Below are 27,143 nucleotides of genomic sequence, written 5' to 3'. Positions count from 1 at the left end.
TTGTTGTACCAAAAGAAAAGATACAATCAAAATAAGAAAATTTTGGGCATTGTGCTATCAAAGAATCATTTATATAAAGAAGCAAGATCATTGGAAAAAATACTCTTCCTTCGACATAAAGAGAGATATCAAAGTGCTTGTGTGATTTCTCGTGAATTACAATCAACTACTAGTTGAGAAGTAATGAAGGTCCTCTTTTCATAAGCTTCATAGGTGTCTTCATTTTCAAATAAGTTCGAAACTTAACATACGAGCAAATCATTATAAGAAAATGCTTGTGTGATCAGTGTAATTGACAACAAATAAGCTTTGGAAAAAAGTTAAGTGATGTAAGATCAGAGTAAATGTCCATACAGAAATCTCATGTCATAAAAAAATTATGAAAGTTGGATCTATTTGGAAGAAATGACTTGGGACGAGTCGTATAGCTAACCTAACAAATCGTTGGAAGATTATTTAAGGGGAAAGTCGGTATTGCTCTTCCTTAATCTTATCCACTGCAGTGTTGGTTGTTTGGGAAAAATGAGTTAGTTTTAGAATCAAATACTATATTTAATGGTGATTAGGGAAAACTGTTTGAAATTACAAATTCATAGTTTAAGGCACCTAATGAAACATTTTAATGTTAGTTATTAAAATTACAGGTCTCGAACTGTCGCTCATCCATCCGTTTTCTTTGGATTGTCATAACTTTTGCATACGAACTCTGTTTTTGACGTTCTATATATCCACAGATTCCTAATTCCTCCTATGATCCCCAGTCTGTGTAGTATCACACTTTTAGACCAGGGTTCATTGACAGATTCCCTAGTCAGTTAAATTACAGGCCAATCTCTTGACACTGTTAAAAGTGATAGGTCCCATAGTAATGACTATTCCTTGGATTTGTGGGGCTAGATCTCAATCTTTTTATATTCTGGGGTGATAAGGACCGGACATAGGGTGGAAAGAACATTAAATTGAGTGATATAAGGCTATAAGCTACAATATTCAATCCCTTAATTTTCAAATCCCAGATCTCTTGCTCTAGTTTTTGCACTTAGGTCCTTGCACAATATTCTTCGATGATAATTTGTTTAAGCTAGTCCCAAGAGATGGAATAGGTTGGGTCGATTCCTATTGTCTTGGCGCAGTCGTTCCACCACGTAAGTGTGACATCCATGAAAGTGCATGGTATAATTTTACCCTGCAATCACTAACACATAAGCTGATGTGGAACACGGATTCCATCTTTTGTATTCACCTTTTCAAGCACACTACTCCTTTGTCACCATAGAAAGACCTTGACTTGTAGTCCATAAATTCTTTGTATTTGTAGGTTCTTGAATTTCCTCTGTGATCACTGTGAGAGTTACTTCCACTTCCGCCTCCACCACTAACTTTGTTCGAATCCTGTGTTTCTAGTGATTCTGTAGGTTTCTAGGCATTTTGTGAGTCATTGTGCAACAATCAATTCAATTGCTTCTGAGTCCATTACAAGCGTTGTATATGGTGTTGTTGTTGTGGTTGGTGTCGGTCCTGGGTGACGTCTAAGAACTCATCTTGGAGGCATGATTCTGTCTTATTTATGATTGGTGTAAAGGAAGTATCAGTTGTATGAAACACTTTGTTATTCATAAAAATGTGAGTGTCAATGACTAAATTCATTTGAAAGTGTTAATTACGGCTATGTATCTTGGAATCATTTCTCCAATCCTTACAACTCTCAAGCATTTAGTTTATCAACTATCATATCCAAATTTAGTTGTGCATCGGTCTGTTCTTAATTAAGAATAGGTAATCAACCTACATTTAGTTGTGGTTTGGCCTATTACTGTACTAACTTTAGATAATGTATTTTACCTAAATACTTGAGTTGTATTCTCATTGAGGGTCCGAGTTTTTTGTATTATATAACTCTATATATAATTTGTGTTTGTTGGGTGTATTATTAATTTTTGTCCAGTAATTCGTTACTATCAAGTAAGGATAGGTCAGCACAATCGGAGGGCAGAAACATTTTGACATATAGCCGTTCTAAAATCCAAAACACCAAACAATGTCTCCATCCTAGGTAGACCTATAAAATGGGGTGAGTTTTGACCCTGATTCGCTCCAAATTCGTAAGATTTTTAAGGGTTTGCATTTTTTTTACCCTTTTACAACCCATATCCGTTTACCCTTTTATTAAATGGGTTGGCTATAGATCATTGTTGATTCACTGCACTTGTAATTTGCCCTTATATATATATATATATATATATATATATATATATATATATATATATATATATATATATATATATATATATATATATAATCTGTTGTACTGGATTTTGATTATTAAGTAATGGAATTTTGTTTTAGGATATATTTTTTTTTGACAAATATTACTTAATGCACACATCAAAATTATGTATTTTTAATATTCTAAAAGGGTCGGGTTAATGGACAGGGTATTTTTTGGTTCGGTGGATACATATATCGATTTGATTATTTAAAATCCTGAGGGTTATAATAGCGGGGCTGATCGCGTTTAAAATTTCTTAAACGGATTCGGATCAAGGGTGATTCACTCCAAACCCACCCCGTTGACATCTTTAATCCTAGGAACCACTCCCGTAACAAGTCAAGCAATAATATAATTAATAATACTTTTATTTTTAGGTTTAATGGATAAACCTAATATTAGTTGTGAGCCTAAAGCTATAGTTGCAATCTCATAAGAATATACATGTTTTATATAGCCAATGACTCTAATAGCAATTTGTCACACCCACAACTGGTGGCGGAAACGTCTGCGGTGACATCATGGATCATAGTCATTTGCATATATATATATATATATATATATATATATATATATATATATATATATATATATATATATATATATATATATATATATATAACAATATAGCATAGTGCATAAATTTTTATTACTAAAAAGGGAAATTACAACATCCCTATTCTAGGAGTACATAATAATCTGAAAATGTTGAGCATGCCTTAACAAAAGGCACCTATGAAAATACAATAATAAACTAAGTAGACTGTAATCTGTAACATCCCAAAAATTTCAATAAATTTAAACTTTTCAAAACAATCCATTTACTAATGAAAGTGTTTACAAAACCATTGTATCTAAAACATGATTTAACATCAGAGTCTCCAAAGATCTAATCAGTAGTAAAACCAAGGATGTGTACGGTAACGCCTTCACATTTCCATAATCATATGAAGCACCTGAAATAATAAACTGAAACTATAAGCACAAAGCTTAGAAGGTTCCCCTAAAGTACCACCACATACACATAACAAACAACAACATGTATAGATAGCCTTCAACCAGACTGGAATGCCGCACCGGCCCACAGACTATCTGGACCGCTCATAGAACCTTCAACATGATTAGAACACCTCACCGGGACTTCAACATATCTTTACCTTTTTCCGGGCCATCAGCCTGACTAGTACGCCTCACAGGCCTTTAGTCTATCCGGGCTGCCCTAGGTCTCTTGGCCATCAGTCTCTACTGGTCCGCCTCAACCCAACCATACATGAGATATTGACATATACATAACATATAACCAGTCAACGTACAAAAAGCAGATCTAACAGATCACTACAACATAGCAACATCCTATATACCAGGATACAAATCTAACAGTTCACTACAACATAGCAACGTCCTATATACCAGTATACAGATCTAACAAATCACTACATCATAGCAACATATGGTAAACCAGGATATCAATCCAATGGACCAGTCTTGGTGCCTTCGACGCATAAGTACAGTGAGTAAAACTCACATCTACTGATGATAGCTGAAACAACACTCGATCTGCGGCGATCACTACTCCTCATGCTAAACCAAAAATAGAAACAAAGCCAATAAATAATTATGGTTTAGCCTAAACCCATGGTATAGTCCATTCCTCATCATGATGAGCGAAAAAGACCATTTTGCCATTTATATGCAAGCCCAACTAAACTAAGCCCAAAACCCCTATTGGCCTAAGGCCCAAAATCGATCCATTGGGCTTCTACTGAAAACGCCTGGCATTCCACCCTATGACACCTGGTATACAAATTTCGGGCATTCCCAAGAAAACGCCTGGCATTTGCTCGCTCCTTACCAACTTCCAAACTAATGTATTAATGGACTAAGATCTCATGTCTAAATTTCAGATCCAATCATAATGGAACGTCTAAAGCCATAAAGTTGCAAACTTTATGGTCATGCATGGTTACAATGAGCCCAAAAGCTAAAAAATTCCAACTCCTTAACCAATTAAGACACCTCAAAACTTGAATGGAGTGAAAGGAAGGTCCAAGATCATACTTTTGTCACTTAATTTACCGTAAAACATTCAAAAGGACAGCTCCTTTGGTCTAAGTTAGCCCCTGCCCAAGAAGACCAAGAAAATGGGGCTAATAAGCATAGACTTCTAACACAAGCATGATTTAGAGATATGATGATCAGGTTTAGAACTTTATACTACAAAATGATGCTCCAAGATGCCAAGAGTCCAGATCCACAAGCTTGAGAGCAACACCATCACTTCAATGATCTTCCTTCTCTATCAAGAACATTAAAATGATACCAAAAAGATGCACAAGGCTTCAAACTCTCATACACACTTAGGGTTTCCGAAATTAGGATGGAGGTTGGAGTGTTTGATTGTTGAAGGGATTTGAGGCCATAATGTTCTTTAAATATGGTGCAAACCCTAAAAATTGGGTTTGGTCTCTATGTGCAAACATCTGACGTCCATTATAGAACGCCTGACATTTGAACACCTAGCGTTTTATTCCAAACGCATGGCCTTTAGACCAAAGACCTCATCTTCGGGATGTTATAATTCTCCCACACTTGAATTAGACTTCATCCTCGAAGTCTGCTGCAGTAACTAACCCAGGGTAGTGTTTTCGTATCTCTACCTCGGATCACTCAGACGGTCCTCCCCAGAACCCGATCCGAACTAAACATCGGCTCATTCAGGCGACTAACTACCCATACCATCCTTGACCTGGTAACTTCATCACTGGAGAAACCATCACAACCTTCCCAAAATCCGAAAATCCAACACCTCAACTGACTCTTAAGAAAGCAAAACAATCTCGGAATGCATTTATTACGAAATATTTACCATCCGAACAATATAGAACCCTTCCGACCCTGACTTACCTTGTTGATTCCACTAGGGAATCAGGACTCCTCATCGCTCTCTCTTCTATTGAACACCTCATTCGAAAACAAGGCAACTCCAAACACGAGCCTCAGCTAGATAACCACTGCAAAAGGGGCATAAACAACGCTAGCATATTCCACAACTTTCTAGCTAAGACCGAATGTCTACAAAGATCCACAAAGCTAGGGACTCTCAAGGCTACAAACACTGAATCAAATCTATCAATATGCTTCCCAAGACCGGAAACCCATCAGATCTAAATTTCAAAACCCAAATTCCTGGACTGAAATTCATCCATATGTTGAATCCACCCCTTGACCTTGAGTATGAACACTGCCAAACGCGCAGGAAAGTATCCAAACACATCAATCGCGAATTTCCACTAATTCCAAATGTAACATCCATAAAATTTCCAATAAATTTAAACTTTTCAAAAACAATCCAAAACCATTAATTATTACAAAAAGGTTTTCAATTAGATTATTATCAGAGTATCCCAGAAACATCAGCATAAAAATGAGGAGCGGTTAAACGATCATGCCTTCGCCTTGCCACGATCTCTTGATGTACCTGAAACAATACACTGAATCTGTAAGCCCGAAATCTTAGTGAGTTACCCCCAAAATACCCATACACATACAACCATACACATACAGTAACAAAACAACATACTATGGGTCCGATCAACCATCGGTTTGGAATGCCTCTGGCCCTCAACCATTGGGTTGGAATGCCAACATACCACGAGTCCAATCATCCTACCGGATGGAATACTGCCGGCCCACAACCATCGGGTTGGAATGGCCATGTCCCTACACCTACAATAACTACTATGGGTCCAATCATCCTTCTGGATGGAATACCCCAGGCCCTCAACCATCAGGTTGGAATGCCAACATACTATGAGTCCAATCATCCTACCAGGATGGAATACTCCTGGCCTACAACCGTTGGGTTGGAATGCCCACACTCCTAAATCTATTCTAACTACTATGGGTCCAATCATCCATCATGATGGAATACCCTAGGCCCTCAACCATCGGGTTGGAATGCCCACCTACTATGAGTCCAATCATCCTACCGAGATGGAATACTCCTGGCCCACAACCATCAGGTTGGATTACCCACATACTATCAATCAGACATGTGCACCAATATTAGATAACCATATAACAGTCTAAAGCGACATACTAGGGTCCTATCATCCTCAGGATGGAATACCCCACAACTAGCAAACAATCATGTGCACATATAATAGGTAATCTCCTACCAGCATATAGACAGTCAGACCTAACTATAGGTCATGAAGCATAACCGCTTCTACTCTACCAGAATATATATCTAACCAATCATAATAACATAACAACCATCCTATCTACTAGGATACAGAGTAATCAGATCACATTGTAACTATCTCAAATACGAATCAAAGGGCCGACCTTGGTGTCTTAGACCCTTGAGTATAGTGAGGACACTCACCTTGCACTTGCCAAGCTAGAGTGATGGAATCAAAACTCCCGATCACCACCACGAACACCACCACTTATTACTCCAATGAAACCATAACCATCAGAACCCAAATTACCAACATACCCTCGAAAGTCAACTGGTCAAATCTTGGTCAAAGTCTCAGTCCTAGTCAAAGTCAACCTTCCTAGTTGACCCTACTCGCTGAGTCAACCTAGTGACTCACCGAGTTCACTTAACTCTGAAACCCACCATACACGACTCGACTCACCGAGTTCCCAACTGACTCGCCGAGTCACTACGCGACTCAGCCTAAAACCCTAGACCAACTCGCCGAGTCATCTCCCAGACTCGCCGAGTTCACTCGAAACTTAATCGAACCAAACCCCGACCCGACTCGCCGAGTCATCTCCCAGACTCGCCGAGTTCATACGGGTATTCTCATAATCGAAAGATACAGAGCTACTCCTTTGCTCCAAATAATAGATTTGGGTCCCTAGAGTGCATTAGCAACATAAAGTTGCTACCTTTATGTGCTTTCATGTCCCATAATTCAAAAACCAAGCTAGAAAGGAACTTAACTCATTGGGGATGGCTTTTGCATAGCAATTCAAAGGGCTTTCTGTATATTGGATCCAAATAGAACTTAGATTTGGAGTTTCAACTCTAGATATAACTCATGCACCAAAATCTCATCATATTATCCCCAAACAAACCCTAAAACTCCATGAAAGATGGATCTAGAAAGGAGAAGGCCAAGATAACGATTCATTACCTCCAAAACGACCTCCCACTGAAGAATAATCCGAATATCCACAAATCTCCTTGATCCAAGGTTCTTGATCTTCAAGATCTCTTCACAAAATCACTTATCTAAGCTCTAAATTACTTCCAAGGACTCTCACTCACGATTTAGGGTTTCTGGATCTCAAAAGGGTAGTAAGGGGGGCTGAAGGGTGGACAATAGATCCTTTAAATAGGGTGCAAACTCTAAATATTAGGGTTTTCTCTTCCCAGCACTGACTCGTCGAGTCAAGCCGCTGACTCGGCAAGTCAGGCTACTTAATCATGTGCTCTCCACACGCTCCGACTCAACGAGTCATAGCTCCAACTCGCCAAGTCCACCCTCCTAATAACACTTTACACCCCTGAACTCTTGCTTCTAAACTTAGGATGTTACGCCAAATCCATAATATGTACCAAAAGCCTTTAATAAACCCTTGACTTCCTGTCACACCATTTTCAACCATTGCCCCTATGAGCAAAGATGAGAAATCCAAGAATTTTCACATTTCCTCCAATCCTTTTCAAACCAAGTGTACCCCCACCTGGAAAATCACTCGAGACATTCACAAAGAACTTCATGATTCGAGACTTCATAACCGATACCCAACCTTGATAATCAAACCCCTAATTACAACTTGCGAACAAACAAGATTTATAATCCAAACATTCCATAGGGACTTCTTGATATACGATTGATAATCCCAACAAACCTTAATTTTCCCTTTATCTAAATTAACTGATTTGTGAGTCTCCCGACTTCCATCAATGCACCAATACTGAAAGTACTATAAGCAGAAGAAATCAACAATCATGATCACTGGCCCACAGCCTATGTTTGGAATTTCTTTCAGTATTACACCAACCTTGACGATATCCCATCGTTTGCCTGGAAACTCACAAACAACACCACAAGGGCCTAAAGATAATCAACCTCATTCCACCACCTTGAAGGGACTTAATTAACACCCCTCTCAATGCTATCCGAGTGCAATAGTGCCACATTCTTTTACCATGCACAATTCCTCTCACATAACAAGCTGCTACCAATGCAAAACCTTACGAAATCATGGTCACACACGACCTGAGAATGAGATAAACGATCGTACTCTTGATCCAATTCAAAAGGTGTAACCCAAAAGAACCATGCATATAATCCAAACCAAGTGCTCCATTAATATCTTGACCATCCCATAAACACCCCTCTAGGCAATATATATTGAATTTACCAAAATGCATACCCTTAGGGCACCCATAACCTCGTCCATAAAAGGAAGAAATATCAGAGTTCTATCAAAACGACAAACCTCAATCATTAACATAAGACATCCTTATGAACGATCAGAATATGACCCCATACCTTAATTGAGAGCAAACATACTCCACCAATACGCAACTAGCTCAAGAAGACTTCCAAGGTGATGCTAAATGCTACCTAAACCTGAGCCTGCTATGAACCAAAATTCCACACCATCATTGAGGGTAAACATACCCAAAGAACAAAGGAACATAAAACATACTGAACTTAATGATAGGTTAACACATCCCTTGAACTTCAACTGTCACAACTTGAAAATCTCAGAGAATCTCCGCTGAATGATGAACGAAATGATCAATGATTGAGAACGCATTACATTAGATCTAATGAACCAAGAACTGCACGAAGCTGAATGTACCCAATTCCAAAACTGATTTCCCGATTGACCTCTGCTCAAGTTAGACTATAAATAGAAATCCATACAACGAGCTGACAAATTCCTCAACAACAGATACTGAATCGACGTGATCCCAGCAGGTCCTCATCTATTCATTGGCATTCCGAAAGGGAACAATGACTACAACGAGCTTGTTGACCAACTATTTCCTACCAAGAGAAAAATTATGTACCTCGTGAACACCTACATCCGATAGCCGCTTGATCTATACCCCCGACTTGACCAAATTTTGAATTGAGATCCCACATACTCACACCGTAGATCCCTATGAACCATTCTTCCAATATCACAAACTCAAACAGACTGATGATCCCTCCAAGAAGAATACCTAGTTCTCCCCCACTTAGGGTTCGAACTACCAACCACTAGTGTTGAAACCAAACCATAACTTAAACCGAATTAACCAAGTACAAACCCTCCCTGACTCGTGGCATGCATAACACACTCAAGATGATCTTCCAGATAAGGACCAATCAAATCCTAAGATAATTCTGGATTTTACCTGAAGACCTTTGAAATTCCTAATCATAATCACTTTAACATTAAGGATTTCATGCAAATACATACACAAACACTGACTTACGATCCAAAACATACACTCCTTTCCTGCAATCCGTACCGTCAATCTGGTACCTGAATTTCCTATATTCAAGGAAAAAAGACCCTTGATCGCATCACTAAACATCCATACCACATCAATCCTCCTGTGCATTCCCACACTAACATACGGTCGCCGAACACCGCGACCAACTGGCCCCATGCTGGGTTTACATCCCAAATCTAAAATTTATAAGCCGGCTCACTCCTTCTCCAACCTCGGAAAATTGAAAGGGCAAAATCACCGCAATAGATAGCGATATTCTAATCCATCTATTAACCACTCACTTCCAGCTGCAATCCCCAAGCCGATCATACACAACCATTTCCATCTTGAGTCCCGCGACTTGAATGCATGGCCTCAAGCAAAACCCTTGAGACCTCAAAACCAACAAACTCATCAAGGTCGGCACCATTCAGCCCAAACCTGTATCGCCACTAAGGCCCAAAAAAATTACCAGAACCATCCTCATGCCTGAGCAACCATAACCAAAAGATCGACAGATATGGAAGCACTGCCACAAATCATAGCATCAAACCATGCTATCTCTCTCGACCAACCCTTAGAATCCCCGAAACTCTCCTCGATTCAAGTATGGATCCTATGCTTCCAGTAGTAGAGGTCCAATACAACCTTCCACACCTATACATACTTTCCTCAAGAATCAACCCGGTACCTCTAAGACCTACTCATAATAATACTCCCAAAACCTGCTTAAAAGAGAAACAAACTACATTAAAATACTTCTTAGGCTCTCGTAGGATTCCCCCCACTTCCCCTGCCATTAGCTACTGAAGAACCCCTACTAATGTCAGTTAACCACTTTTTGAATACAATTACATGCAAAAAAAGCTTAAATAATCTTTCGACTAAAGGACTCAACCCTATAACGGTTGGACTCAGACAAGAGTTGCGTAATAGGTTCAAGTCCTTCATTCTAAGATTATTTAACCTTCATAACATGTAATTTAATGTATTCCATTTATGGTTAACTCACATCAATATGGGTCCTAAAAAGCAGAAGCATTCGAACAGAGGAGCCGACTGGTACTAAGACACAATAAAATCAGATAGATCCTCATATGAAATTTTCAATCTCTATCTCCCAACATCGCGGATACACGTTCGTCCAGACCTCCATCTCTCAAGAGTGCTAATCATTCCTCGTGCTGACCCACTATTAAATGCACCCACTCATGAAAATTCCACCAACCATGCAGCCACTCGTGCCTGTTAATCATACATAATGGGGGATCCCATAGACAGTAGAATACTTGACTCTAATCTAAGACCTTAAATAGACATGAAAAGGAAGTAAAGCTAATCAAACATTCTCCGGATATAGAATCTTTGTTATGTACAACTATGATGCACACACTAAGTGACACAATAATGATGTCAATTTCATATAAGAAAGAACCCTAGGTTATCAAACATCATATAATCAGGCAATTCTATCATGCAATTCCTGAAGATCCTTAGACTATCACTAGCACGCATTTCTAACCAATCATAATATCAAATAATAGTGTGGTAATTTGGGGTCTACTTATTGGCTCCGACTGATCATACACATCACACGCTTTCTTGATTATTTTGAAAACAATTTTGTAAAATCATTTTTAAAACCTTTTCAATTCCTTAGTTTGAGATTGGATTCACTTAGTCAGGAAGGGTTTTGAGCATTCTAACACTCCTATGGTGTACATGCAACCCTAGATGCTTTGGATCTATGTTTTCTCTAATCATACATGCAATATTGTTTCCAAAACATTAATCCTACAACTAGCATACAAATGACATAAAACATCATAGAAATGAGTTATAGAATTAACTCTTTGTTGTAGCCTGTAGTTTTGGCCTTTAAGCACTTAGCATCAATAGTATGAATGCCTTAAATGGAATAACAACACACCTTTGGACAAAGGATGACTTTTGAGAGAATATCCTCACACCAAAATCGGCTCAATGGTCTTTAAGGAACTAGTGCACCATTTTGGAGGCTAAGGGGCTTCTTATATAGTGTGGCTTAATTAGGGTTACACCATGCAAATCCTAATGTGCATGAATTTCCACATTCCTTAGGCTCCATGGGTTTTAACCTCCATGGATTATCCATGGTTCACCACATGGGTTTTGCCCAACATAAAGAACTATGGATCACAAGCCCACTTTATATGAATGAATGATTTACCAAATCAATCTCCATTTATTTAATTAGTCTCTTTTGATCACAAAATTAATTCCAAACTAATTCTTGATCAATACTAATTAAATAATATGATTTCATATTAATATATTAGAAATTATAACATATTAATAAATCATAAATAACCTTTTCTCAAAACTCTATCCTATCAAATTGTCTTGGTGATATGCAACCCAAATAGACCATGCTACTCTCGAGTCAACTACATACCAATTATAGTTATGGACTTAGACACTAATCCAATAGTCTCCCACTTGGATAAGTCTAATAGCTATTATTGCAAGTACGACTCCACAACCCGACTAGCAATCTTAGCTCTTAAAAGCCGTTGTCGAACTCTGACCTAGTCAATCATGTCTCTGTTAGATAAGGGATCATATATTCCTCCGTTCTAGATATCATATGGACTGAGACATGGATTATAATCATTCTCTCTGTCCATCTGTTGTTTCTTGATTTCCGATTTATGACGACTAACTAATTGAACAAATCAAATCACCCGAGGCTTGTTCAAGCACTTAAGGGTGTCATCACTAAATCATCTAGGGGCCCACATATATCGCTTTTATCCACTTGGGGTAAAAGGAATGGATAAACTTCGACCCAAATGCTCGATTGTACTTACTTATCGAATCACACACAACGATATGTTTTATAACATCCAAGTTACTGGTGCGTCTACATATGTCAATGTGCAACCGACTCGCAACTACAACTCACAAGTCTCCGATTCAAGAATATAAGATATTATCATCTCACAATCACTCGTGATAAAATCTATGAAGTGATTCAGATGAGCATGGGTTGAATCCAATACCCGATTCTTATTCCAGGAGTACTCATGAACACTGCAGCTATGTCTAAAACACCTAGACAAACTACAGACCCATTCATGACAGTCTTACCTCAATACCTACTTCCAAAGTATGATCGATTGTGGATGGTTTGAATAACCTAGTTATTTGGGAAGTCAAAACATGCAAAGTGAAAAATCAAGAATAACACTAATCCTATATGGGAACAAAACTTTTGAGTTCCATATTGATTATTCATTATTCATTGTATAATGTTTTGAATAATCAAATCAATACTTAAATTAAAACAATAGCTATGCTATGCTCCAAGCATACACACTATGTTTGTCTATAGTCCTAACTTTGTGAAATAGATCAATTGAAAAACATTTCAATGATACTCATCTCACAGTTCCAAATCCTTATTGCAAGTGTAAGAATTCCATATTATTGTCACTGCTAGGATGTGTTAGATTCTAAACTATCATGCATGATTCTTTTGTAATGTCTAGGTACCAAAAGTCACAGAGACTTGACCAATTATATTTCAAAATATTCCCTTGGAGATTGTTACAAGACAATTCCATGGAAATGAAGTCTCAAATTCAAAGTACATTCCTTCGAAGATCCTTCTTGCATAAAAGTTTCTAACTTTCTCATCCATTCTTCAACCCATAACATGGAAACATTCCATATTTTCCATACGAAAACTCATTATTAATAGAATCTTTTCTATTCATAATAATGTCAATATGGTCCATCCATTACTATACTCCCAACTGTCCTTAAACGACCAATCATTGGCGAACCTTAGATTGTCCTTAACAGTTGTTTAACTGCTTTAGTGATATTCGGTTTTATTCCTTTTTACCTCTTAATGCACTAGGCATTCGGAAAATTAGAACACGCGAATATTATAGCATACGCAATCGATCCTATACCTGAAGCATATGTGACACGATTCATAATGTCTAACATTAAGACACGATACTTGATCATTCTTTTGATATAATATTTTTATTTGCCATGTTCTCATAATTGTGATTATGAAAAGGGATGCCATAATCATAATCAAATTTGGAGAATGCAATTAACATTTCCATATATATAATTTCCTTATGTTGAACCATTCCAACATAACATTCATATATGTTTTACTAAATTTGATAAAAAAAACTCAATCTAAGCTTTTAGATTTTGAAATGAAGTATAATTTCCTCTCCCTTAATTATAGCAAAACAATTTTCAAACCCTGCATCTTTGCCAATTGAAACTTTTGTTTTTCTATAATTAACATTTCTAACTTGCAACACTTATAATAATTATGCTCCCATTAGCATAATAATTACATTCTTATTAGCATAACACTTATGCTCCTACTAGCTTTAACATGTACTCAGAAATTAGTTGGACTTCTAGAAATCAAGACTTATTGACTTCCTTACCAAAGTTCAGATTTCTGATGTGAGATGCTTCGATAAGACTTTATCTAGGGTTCTCAACCTCATACACATTTCCTTAGATAGCTCACATGTGTGTCTAAGTAATTTTATAACTTACATCAATAAGTCCCAAATGTTTAGACCTTTGCCATTTCTCACAATTCGAACTATGAAGAAGAATGTTGTAATCATAATCGAATTTGAGAATGCAAATAACACAATTGCTATCTCCTTAAAATCTACTTAGTGAAATCATTTCCTCACAATCATTTTCATAAATTAGAGAGAAACCTTATGACACTTAGATTTAATGGCGTATGTGCTCCTATCCATGTGAATTTGTGATAACCATAATCACAAGACAAGGTTAGTGACAAATCCAAACCATATGGACTGAACTTGTTCAATCTTAATTTCTTGCCTCCTGACAGCAAAAGGGCCTGCCATTGCTTCCAAGTTGTTATGCAAAGAACTGAGAACTCATAGAACTCACATGCATACTCAACTTTAACTAGAATGGGAACAGAAACAAGAATATGTCAACACGATAGGTTACAAACCTCAAGTCATGTGCTAGTGTTTAACAATAGGTTTTCTTCTTGATTAGTTCTTGAAACTTGTCAAGATCCTTAAGACTCCCACTAACCTCTTGACATATAATATTTACTTTGTCAAGGAACATTACTTGACAAAAAAAATATTCAAGAGTTAGTGCGGATTCTAATCAAGACTAACACTTCACACAATTGATCTTAGTTGGTCTTTGTACTTACCAAGACTTCACAACTTACCAATTTCAAATGTACAAGAGTAAGAAACATTTTACTCTACATTTGATGAGTGTTCCAAACCTATTTAAGATATGCCACTCAAGTTACAATTGTGGAGTATGACTCTAAGACTTTTTCTTGGAACGAATTATGATTCACCTTTTGATTTAACCATTTTAACAATTCACGATACCTCTTCTTGGCCATACAAATGCACTAAGATATCCTTAGAGGATCAATTGTGATATGGTTTCCCATAATCATTAAGATGATCATAAAACATGATACTAAAGTACTCTCCTATCTTTTCTGATTGGAGAAACTTTTATCTTTCTGCCTAATTTGATTCTTTTTATTCGTTCTGCCATACATTGAAACTTTTCCAATGTTTCAGAATTATACTTAAACTTGTAAGCATAACGATATTTACTTACTTTCAGTAAATCATGATGAATAGTTTTATTGATCTTTGTGGTGGACCTGACCAACGCATAACCCAGTGTGCCCGATCCCCTAGTCCTTCACTTGACTCACATACACATGTGAACAAGGAATTAGTCTTGATTCCCTAAAGATGAAGGTTCTTATTCATCACACAATACAAGTTGCATGATTCCAAGTTTCTATCCAACTAAAACTTGGGTGATGATAATATTTCCTTATTTGGTAAATTTTGACACTACCACAAACGAAAGAATCAAATCTATTTTCCAATATTGCTATCAATGAAAACATATAATCAACACTTTTCACAAATGTCATTGTAAGGAAACTTAAAAATAAAATAAATTTCAAAAATTTCTTTATTTATAAAAACTGCGAAACCGTATCCTTACAATGCAAATACATATGAACATATATTGTTATCTATTAAGCAATCTATCATAACTCTTAAGCAGCAGCTCAAAATTCTGATCATCAAACCATGCGATTGAAATCCATTTCTTCACGATCAGACTCGGCCTACTCTTCTTTTAAGCTTCCTTTGATTCTACAAAACATCAAAATGTAATTGCATTACATCATGTATTAAGAATCTCCAAATAGGAACTTAATAGAGTTAGATAGTAGACTTACCTGAAGTAGAGTCAAGCTTTGACTTTACCATCCTTGTGGTCTTTTAGGTAAATATGGTAACTTCGCAACCAATTCCCCTTCTCTTGGCAACAGAAACATATTGACTCTTTGGGAATGGCACATAGGAAAATCTCAAACTTAGCCCTTTCTCTTTACCATTTAGTCAACCGGGTTGACTATGGCCGATCCATTTCCATTGGGAAGAGAAAGCTTTTCTAGACTTCCAATGTTACCATTGTCAATGTTCATTGAAGTTTGGGGAGTAAATCTTCCCAATCAAATTTGCTTTACCAGAGCGCCGAATCATTGCTGATTCAGCAGCAACAAGCAAATAGATAAGATCAATAAGGGACATGTCGTGGTCTGCACATAATAGTCCTTAATGAACTAACTATATGACTAGGAAGTGATTGAAGAACCTAGTCAACAGCCAACTTCCTTAAGACTTCAACACCCAACTCTCCCATCTTGTCAATATGTAACATCATCTCCAATACGTGAGCACACATAGACTTTCCTTCCAGCCAATAGGGCTTTGAGTGACCTTGAACTTGTGGGTTAGGGAGAATTATTGGAGGAGGTGGAGGAAGTGAAGTTCCACTATACCACGAAGAATGGATTTATCTTTCACCTTGATCGCCTTATGGAAAATCATCTTTATAAATAAAGTTTTTCCAAAAGATTCGGGAAGAACATAGTTGTCTGAACCAGGCATCTATATAGGGAGAAATTCAAGTTTAGTTGATTTTAGCCCTTAATATAACACCCAACATGAAATACTAAGGCTAGGACCCAACATAATATTTTACAATTCGGAAGAGGGATGTCGTAATCCAAATTGCAAAATATTTGAAGGTAGGTAAATGCCGATTTACCAATTTCCACCATGAAAAACAAAAAAGAATTTTAGGTTTTAAGTGAATTGAAACTCCTAGATCCTTTGAGATTCATTGAACAATTCAATGGCATGTTTAAATCTCGATAGTGCCCTTCAAGTTTGTAACTGGGATGTCGAGAATCACAAACAATGTGTGAATAACCATGCAAATTAGCTTGGTACACCTAATGTTACAACCACCAAATCAATGTGTCAGTTAACCACACATGCTCCATTGTGTTGGATTAGTGTCTAAGTCCATAACTATTTTGGTATGTACTTGACCCGATGGTGCATGGTCTTTTTGGGTTGCCTTCACCAAAGCAACTTGATAGGATGAATTATGGATAGAAAGGATTAAATATGATTTATTAATATATTATGAGAATAATATATTAAAGGAGAAATCATATTGTTTAATTAATATTAGTCAAGAATTAATAAGAATTAAGTTTGTGCCTAAAAGAGATTAATTAGACTTAAGGGACTAGAATTGTAATTATAAGATAATTGCAATTGGGCCATGAATTGCCTTATATTATAAGGTTGGACGAATTCTATTGGGAAACCCATTAGAAATCGTCCAAGGCCTTTAAGGAAAGGAGTCCATGGGTTGCTTAGGGCTTAAGCATCCAAATTAGGGTTTCCTTGTTAGATAACCCTAATAGCCTCACTATATATAGAACCCTTATGCTCCAAAAACGTGATGAACTAATTGTCTAGGGTTTCCACACGTTTTTGAGAGCCTCCTTCTCTTCTCTTCTTCATCCTCTCGCTCTTGGTGTTTGTGAACCATTAGAGGAGTGACATTTGTGACTCTAAGCTTTCTAAAGTCATTACAAGGAAGATTTGAGATTGTTATTGCTACATAGCAATCAAGGTATGATCTAAACCCTAATTTATATGTTATATTGATTATCATATGCTAGATCTAGGGTTTATAGTCTTGGATAACTTGCATGTACAATAGAGAAACCTAGATCCAAGCATTAGGGTTTGTATGAGCACATAGGATGTTCTTATGACCAAAACCCATCACATTGATCTATGATTAACATCAAGCTACCCTTTGCCATGCACTGACAATCCCAGATTATTGTGTTGGTTAACCACACACGCTCCACTAACCACTTAACAAGGTGCAAAGTGCAATTTCATGGGTTAGCACCAAATTCACATTTTCCTAAGTAACTAAGATTGAGAATTTATAAGTGTTTACTTACTTAGTATTTCATTATACTTTTAATGATAAATTAAATGTCATGTCAAACCCGTTCGGCTAACGACCCTCCACCAGCCAAGGAAGCGGTGGGCGAGAGTGGACACCCATTAAACTACCATTTTATAGGCAGTAACCTTATAACCCCCTTATAGACCGACTTCGTGAATGAGACCTACTAACGGTAAGACTGACTTTACTCTTATACATATATATATATATATATATATATATATATATATATATATATATATATATATTAAATCTATAATATTATAATAGTATAAGTGTTGAATTTTAAACTTTTAAAATTCTAGTTTGGGAACTAAATGTTTCAAAGTAAGACTTTGCATTTACAAATTCCAAAACTTGAGGGCAAGTTTTGAACTATTCAAAAACTTTTGGTTTCCATAACTTATGAGTTTGATATAGTTTTTAATGAAAAGACTCTTGAAAATCCATAACTTGAGGACAAGTTATGGAGTTCATAAAACATTTATGAAAAGGACTCTTCAAGTTCCATCACTTGAGGACAAGTTATCGATGACATAAAACCATTTGCATTTAAAAATGAGACCCTTCACTTTCCATAACTTGAGTACAAGTTATGGAATTCATCAAAAAACATTTAGATCATCTATGGTAACTTACAAAATCAAACAATTTGTCTATGATCTAAATTAAACTCATAAGAACAAGACAATTCATATCAAACAAATTTCATGTAATTAGCCTAATCATATAAACTAGTACAAAACATGAAACTTTGACAATTATCTTTTAAATTGGATAGGCATGATCATTACCACATCAAAAACAGGTTTATAAGTTCAAAAACTGTTTAGGGTAATGATCCTCGTCCAATTCCAGCCTTAGAACTCGAAAATCTGCATTCTGGAGCACCAACTCGTTGAGTGCATGAAATGACTCGGCGAGTTGGTCAGTTTTGTGAGGGGATTCGGCGAGTTCCCCAGTGGACTCGGCAAGTCCACTGTCTAGAAAGCAGAAAATCGATTTTTTCATGCTTTGAAAACAAGTAGCATCAAGTATAAAGGAAAACAACGCTAGACTCTGGGCATCGGCTACCACATTAGCCTTGCCAAGGTGATACAGAATCTCACAGTCGTAGTCTTTTACTACATCCAAGAACCTCCTCTCTCTCTCTCTCTCTCATATTCAGGTTGGGTAGATCCATAAGGTACTTCAGGCTCTTATGGTCCGTGTATATGGTACACCGGACACCACAAAGGTAGTTGCGCCAAATCTTGAGGGCGAACACCACCGCCCCCAACTCCAAATCATGGGTGGGATACCTCGTCTTGTGAGGCTTCAAATGCCTCGATGCATATGCTATCACATGTCCCCTTTGCATCAACACCGCACCCATCCCTTATATAGATGCATCACAGTAAAGTACGAAGTCCTCCACTCCCTTGGAAGGGCTAACACTGGAGCTTTGCACAATCTCTGGCGAAGAGTCTCGAATGAGGCCTGCTGCTTAGGCCCCCAAGAAAAAGTAACACCCTTCCTAGTCAATCTGGTAAGAGGAACAACAATCTTGGAGAAATCCCTGATAAATCTCTGATAGTAGCCTGCCAGGCCAAGAAAACTCCTGATCTCGGATGGGGACCTCGGCGCCTCCCATCGTATACTGCCTTAATCTTGGCCGGGTCGACCGAAATCCCATTTTGGTTAATGAGGTGTCCTAAGAACTGGACCTCTCGTAGCCAAAAATCACACTTGGAGAATTTGGTATAAAGCCTCTCCGTCCTCAATACTCCAAGAATCTCCCGGAGATGCTCCTCGTGCTGCTCTCTATACCTCGAGTATACCAAAATATCATCGATGAACACGATCACCAACCGGTCCAACATGGGCCTGCACACCCGGATCATGAAATCCATGAACGCTGCCGGTGCGTTGGTGAGTCCAAAAGGTATCACCACAAACTCATAGTGCCCATAATGAGTCCTAGAGGTCGTCTTCTGGATATCCTCCTCGCAATCTCTCATCTGATGATACCCAAATCTCAAATCTATCTTGGAAAACCAATATGCCCCTTGCAACTGATCAAAGAACTCATCGATCCTCAGTAGTGGATAACGGTTCTTGACCGTCAGCTTGTCTAACTCCCGGTAGTCGATGCACATCTGGTGTGAACCATCCTTTTTCTTGACAAAAAGAATCGGTGCTCCCCATCGTGAGATACTTGGTCTAATAAAACCCTTTCCCAGAAGCTCCTAGAGCTACGAGGATAACTCTTGCATATCGGGCGGCGCAAGGTGATAAGGTGCCTTGGAAATAGGCACCGCACCTGGAACCAAATCGATCCGGAACTGCCTCTCGGGAGGCACACCCGGTAACTCCTCAGGGAAAACATCCGAGAACTCGCACACAACCGGAACATCGGAGATAGAACTCGGCCTCTCAGTGGAAACTCTTGTATCCATAACATATGCTAGAAATCCCATACATCCCTGCTATAAACTATGTCTCACCCTGGCAGAAAAACAGAAAGCAGATCCAGATTTGGTTCCCTAGTCATACACAGTAAGAAATCCCCTACTAGGGTCTCGTATGGCCACCATCTGACGCTAACAGTTGATCACAGCTCCAAACCGGCTCAACCAGTCCATGCCCACTATAACACAGACATCACCCATCACTATCGGCACCAGATCTATCAGGAACTTAACACCGAAAATATCAAATACACATCCCTGGAATACATCAGTGGCAAAAACCGCATGCTTGTCAGCTATAGAAACCCTCAGTGGTCGACTCAACATCTCGCGTCTAACACTAATGTGATGACTAAAGGATAAGGACACAAAATATCGACTCGCACCCGAGTCAAATAACACCAAAGCAGGCACAAAACTCACAAGAAAAGTACCTATATACAACACAATATAAGCATAAACAAATCTCAAAATAATATAAATAAGGAAATACGTACCAGCATCGACATCAGGCGCTGCGTGGACCTCCTCCGCGATCAACTGAAATGCTCTCCCACGAGCCCTCGGAGGCTCGGCCTTCCCCGAACGGCCATCAGTAACACGTAAAGCAGCAGGAGCAGCAGCCTGGGCTGACCCCTAAGTGAACTGGGGACACTCGGCCTTCCGATGCTTCATCTGGTTGCAGTGAAAGCAAACCGAAAATCCCTTGGGGCAGTCCCTCGCCATATGCCCCTCCTTGCCATATTTGTAGCAAATCCCCTCTTGGCAAGACCCATCGTGGCTCTTGTCGCACTTGCTACAAGTGCGGCCCTTCTGGCCTCCAGATCTCAAATCAACGATCTTAGCCCGCTTTGTCTCCGACTGCGACTGTATCGGTCTCATATCTCTCCCTTACTGCTCTCCCTCCACCTGGTCTGAATCTCCAGCTCAATTTCTCTCCTCCTGGAATTGGTCTGCAACTTAGCCAATGTCCGATAAGATGAGTTCGCCACGAACTCCCGGATATCTCTCCTCAAGATGCTCAAATACCGACTCACACTTGCTTGCTCAGTGTATACGTGCTCAGGGCAGAACAACACCCTCCCATGAAACATCCTCGTAATCTCTGTCACTGACTCTATCTTCTGCTTGAGAGACAGAAACTACTGTGCCAAAAGTTCCCTCTCCACCTGGAGAGCATACTCATATCGGAATAACTTGATGAACTGAAGAGGCCTTTAGATCAATCGATATATCAAACAATGACTATAAATAAGAACAAGAGAAATTCACGAAGAAAAACTTTCACTAAGAAAGATAATCTCACAAAGAGATTATCGTGTGCACAAAGGGACAATTAGGGTTTGTGAAAGGCGTTGCCATTCACAAACCTGTACAAGATAATATATACTGCTATTCTAGACAATCCCTACAATTCAGGGATACGCTAGCTAATAAATCAAGATAACTAAGGAAACAGGATAAATACAAGATTTGTTACAATGCACTGAATAAACTAAACTAATACAAACTGAGCAGTTACACGCTGGTGCTGATGCTGAGACATGTGCTGACGCTGAGTCTGTTTTAAACATAATCATATTTCAAGGTTTGACCTTACAATCTCCCCCAATATGATGATGTTCAAAACAAACTAAATAAAGACACCTCTGGAAAGAAATTCTTCATACTCAGCTTCAGCTTCAATTTTAACTGGCTAGTAAGGACTGTCCAGCAATTCCTGTCTTCTGTTCAGCAGCTCCATGGCAATAAGAATGTGAAATTCTCCGGATAGATCTTGATGACTCATGCACATTTGCCTTAAGCCAACAAGGTGAGTGGTTGGAGCCTTTGGGATCTCAGTAGTTCGTTGAAAGCACATCCTCCTGTTTTTGTCGAGATAGAACATCCCGTGTTCAGGAGCTGAGATGAATTGATGCTGAACCGAATCAACACCTAGAGGAAGTGAATTGTTAATTACACCAGCACCAAAGTCTAGAACCAATACATCTTCACCATCAACATGAAACTTGGTTCTTCGAGATCTAGGAACTGACGACCTTTGGCCTTGATGCTGAGGTCGTTCTTTAGGAACAAGATCCAAACGCTGAACTTTCTTGATCAACAGATGAAGAGCACAAGTCAGTTCTGAAGAGTGAGCTGAGGTTTGCTTGGATGGAAGATCGAGCAGTTCCATCCATTCCGAATACCCATATCTAATCAGATCATCCCTCTTGACAACTTCAGTATATGAGTGCTGAGGACCTTGACGAGTGATCAGCAACGTAAGGATTTTCTCGTTTCGAGGTTTAGAAGCTCTGACTTTGATGATCTTATCTCCACACATTCGCCAATTAAAAACATCTTCAAATCTCTTTCGATCAATCCGGTCAAGAACACTGTCAGTCTTAGGCTTGCTAGAGCTAGGAGGAGGTTGAGAAGACTGATCCTTGGACTGAAATTCCAGGAACTTCTGCATCTGAGCTTCAAAAGATCCCATGGCCTGAAGTTTGTGCTGAATAAGAGATTCATCAGCTTGAGCAATGTTCTTTAGAAGCTGAGCTCGATTGGCTTCATCAAGAATTTGCTTGACTTGATCAGGGGACATGCTCCATTCAGCGGCAAGGTTTCAAATACTGACAATGGACTTGGGTTTCTTCACAGTTGAAGAAGTATCAGTTTGAGAATGATCCAAGTCAGTATCTGCTACCTTCCGCTTTCGAGACAGCGGATGAGATTCTTCACTGGCAATGTCTGAATCCTCTCCTTGGACCGGAATGATGGGATCAGCAATAGGATCGGCTAATATCGGATGAGATTCTTCAAGGTCATCTGAGCTTTCTTGCTGAACTAGAATGAGAGGATCAATGAAGTTCATGTCAAGAATTTGACATTCATCATCAGGTTCATCATGCTCTTCATCATGCTCACTGTCTTCAAACAATTTTTCAGTAGCTGCTGGACTATTATGCCCCGTAGAATCAGATTCAGGAATGGGGTTGGGTGATTCATGCTGAAAGATAGTGTTGTCAGCAGGTTCTGTGTCTTTCTCATTTGGTTCACCATCAGCATGAGCATTTGGTTCACCATCAGCATGATCATCAACATCTGCATCATCATCAGTATCTCCCCCTTTTTGAGCATCATCAGATTTGGGACTAGAGGGAGGAGTAAGTAAGAGAACCTCCTTGATTTGTTGAAAATCAGCCTCAATATGAAGCAGACGCTGACTCATGTCCCGAGTCAGTGACATCAGTTCAGAAAATGCTGAAGCGGGAATTTGAACCATTGAGGTACCTGGGGCAACTGGAGAGCTAGGTTGCATCCTTGGAGAGAAGTGGTGAGCTTCTGGTGACGGATGCTCCCCCTGAGACTGATGCTCCCCCTGTGAGGGATGCTCCCCCTGCGAGGGATGCTCCCCCTGAGATGGTTGCTCCCCCAGAGGCATGGAATCCTGTGGTGCTGAGGAGGCTTTGCCAGTGTTCGAGATGATGTGATGAGAAACTTGAGGGGAGAAATGTCCGTCATCATGATGTTCCACCTCTTGATCAGCATGATCCATACGATTACCATCAGCACCTCCTTCATCAGTGTCAGCGATGAGAGAAGGCACAGTGTATGGATTGGCAATCCATTCTCTCATCCTATCGGAGATTCCAACGTCAGTATCCAAAGGATCATCCTGATACATACGAACGGACATTCGAGGGCATTGGATTGGATTCCCAGAGTGAGAAAAGTAGTCAGCAGCGAAGAATTTGTCGAACACCAGGGCAATCCAGTGTGGAAAGGGAACATGATCAGCACGCACATTTGCACGTAGAAGCTGAACAAGCTGATCAAAGAATAGTGCCCCATAATCTAATCTTTTGTTGAGAAGAAGGGAGCAGACAACTTGTTGCTCATAATTGCTCAATTGATCACCACTGCGAGACTTGTGACCCACACACTTGCATAAAGCACCAGTGAAAAACTTCCAGCCTGGGGTCATGCACTGACGCAAAATAAGAGCTGATCGAGTACCAGCCTTTGAATGATCATATCCCAGTTGATCAAACATGCGTTTACATCTTTCAATAGTTGGAGGTTCAGAAAAGGGTTCGAAAATTGGTAACCTTAAAGCAGCACTGAGTAGTTCTGCGGTGATGAAGACAGAGTGTCTGCCATGGCCAATGGTTCCGGTGATGGCATTGTTTTCTTCATTAACTGTTGCAGTATAGTAAAACTCACATACTTGTTCAGGGAAGAACTCGGACGGTACATCACTGATTGCATATCGAAGGCGGCAAGAAGCCAAGAAATTGACGAAATCATCGAGTCCAAGACCTCGATGAACCTCTGGAATGTCAGGGTTGAAGACGACATTGGTTGCCTTGATGTAAATTGGAAGTGGAGGAGAGTTTGGGGCAGGAACGACTCTTCGAGAGGTTGAGGAGTATGTGAACAGAGATGCCGCCATTGGAGAGTATTTGAGAATTCTAGGGTTTTTGAGAAAAGTTCAAGGTTTTGGAAGGAAAAATTAAACCAAGGGAGAAAGAGGTTTAAATATGGAATGAAAAGGGGGTTTTTTTAAAAAGGTAATGATTATCTTCATTAAAAAGGATATGATTATCTTCATTAAGAATAACGGCGCATCGTAATAACCTGTCAGAGTAGAAAATAGCCATTGGATAAAAGAGCCGTTGACTGAAGGTGAAACGTCAATCGGTGTTTGCGGAAGCGCTGAGCTCAGTGTCACAAAAGTTACATGCTGAAAATATTTCTCTGTCAATTCAAGGTACAACTTGCTTAATCGGGGCTAGCAAGGAGATTGGTTCGTGTGATAGATACTAGTTACATTATCTAACCATCGGCACAGAGTGTTGTGACTTCATCAATGAGTGGTTTATCTTACTGAATCATTATACACTGAATAAGAGGAGGGTAAAGAATGGATTGTTGCGTGTGATAAACCTTGGTGTTTTGGTCTAACCATCGGCAAAGATTTTTAGACTCTCATCAGCGTGTGTTTTGGCACACTGAATCACAGAATCAGTGTAAGATTGGTAAGAAGGGGTAGTTGCGTGTGATAGATCTTGGTGTTTTGATCTAACCATCGGCAAAGATTTTAGATTCTCATCAGTGTGTGTTTTGGCACACTGAATCACAGAGTCAGTGTAAGATTGGTGAGAAGGGGTAGTTGCGTGTGATAGATCTTGGTGTTTTGATCTAACCATCGGCAAAGAGTTTCAAGTCGTTATCAGTGTATGGTTTAATACAGTGAATCATTCAACTTTTATTTAGAAGACTTGAAGAAGAGATAAAGATTAGAAATCAAACCAAAGTGCTCAGTAGTAAATATCATCAGTATGTCATCATCAGCACAATGTACATCAGCTTATAAGACAATATCAAACATTAGAACAATTAAACATCAAAATTAATCACAAGGAAATCATTCCCAATTCTCCGATAATGTAAGCAGTTGATTGAGAATCCAGTGCCTTTGTGAAGATATCAGCAAGTTGCTCCGAAGTCTTGACATGTTCAAGAACAACTTTTCCCTTTTCAACATTATCTCTAATGAAGTGATGTCTGATTTCAATATGCTTTGTCTTTGAGTGCTGAACAGGATTTTGTGTGATCTGAATGGCACTGGTGTTGTCACAATATATGGGTGTCTTTGAGAACTTAAACCCATAGTCGAGAAGCTGATTTTGAATCCATAAGAGTTGAGCACAACATCTCCCAGCGGCAACATACTCAGCTTCTGCAGTTGAGATGGCTACTGATGTTTGTTTCTTGCTAGACCAGCTGATGAGACGATTGCCAAGGAAGTGACATCCACCAGATGTACTCTTTTTGTCTAAATTGCATCCAGCATAATCTGAGTCAGTGTATCCATAAAGTTCAAATGCTGAGTCGTGAGGATACCACAGAGCAAGGTTTTGAGTTCCCTTCAAGTATCGAAAAATACGTTTGACAGCCATGAGGTGAGATTCTTTTGGATTAGCTTGGAATCGAGCACAGAGAATGGTTCCAAACATGATATCAGGACGACTTGCTGTGAGATATAAGAGGGATCCAATCATTCCTCGATACAGAGAGTGATTGACATCAGTTCCAGTTGGATCAGCGTGTATCTTATCAGTCTTAGACACTGGAGTAGAGGCTGGTTTGCAGTCACTGAGAGAATACTTAACAAGCAGGTCAGATATATATTTACTTTGACAAATGGAAATACTTGTCTTTTGTTGCTGAACTTCAAGACCTAAGAAAAAGGTCATCTTCCCCATCATGCTCATTTCGAACCTTTGAGACATGATCTCTGCAAATTCCTTGCTCAGTGTCTCATTTGGAGAGCCAAAAATGATGTCATCGACATAAATTTGAACAAGAACCATGTCTGAGCCTTTGTTTTTGATGAAGAGAGTATTGTCGATTGCTCCTCGTCTGTATCCATTTTCAAGCAGATACGATGTCAGCATCTCATACCAAGCCCTGGGAGCTTGCTTCAGTCCATAAACAGCTTTGTCTAACCGGTACACGTAATCAGGATGATCTTTGTCCACAAAGCCTGGGGGCTGATTTAGGA

At 39.0% G+C, this 27,143-nt stretch overlaps 1 pseudogene; it reads right to left on the bottom strand.

Moving 5' to 3' along the window:
* Window positions 1-25,028, bottom strand: part of LOC145063825 (uncharacterized) — a 146,219-nt pseudogene extending 121,191 nt beyond the window's left edge.
* Between the last annotated feature and the right edge of the window lie 2,115 nt (window positions 25,029-27,143).

Source organism: Lactuca serriola, chromosome 7 (genome assembly GCF_051521515.1).
Source record: "Lactuca serriola cultivar US96UC23 chromosome 7, Lser_US96UC23_V15, whole genome shotgun sequence".
In the NCBI taxonomy this organism is placed as follows: Eukaryota; Viridiplantae; Streptophyta; class Magnoliopsida; order Asterales; family Asteraceae; genus Lactuca; species Lactuca serriola.
Note: the sequence above shows the minus strand (reverse complement) of the source record. Positions and strands in the feature narration are given on the sequence as shown.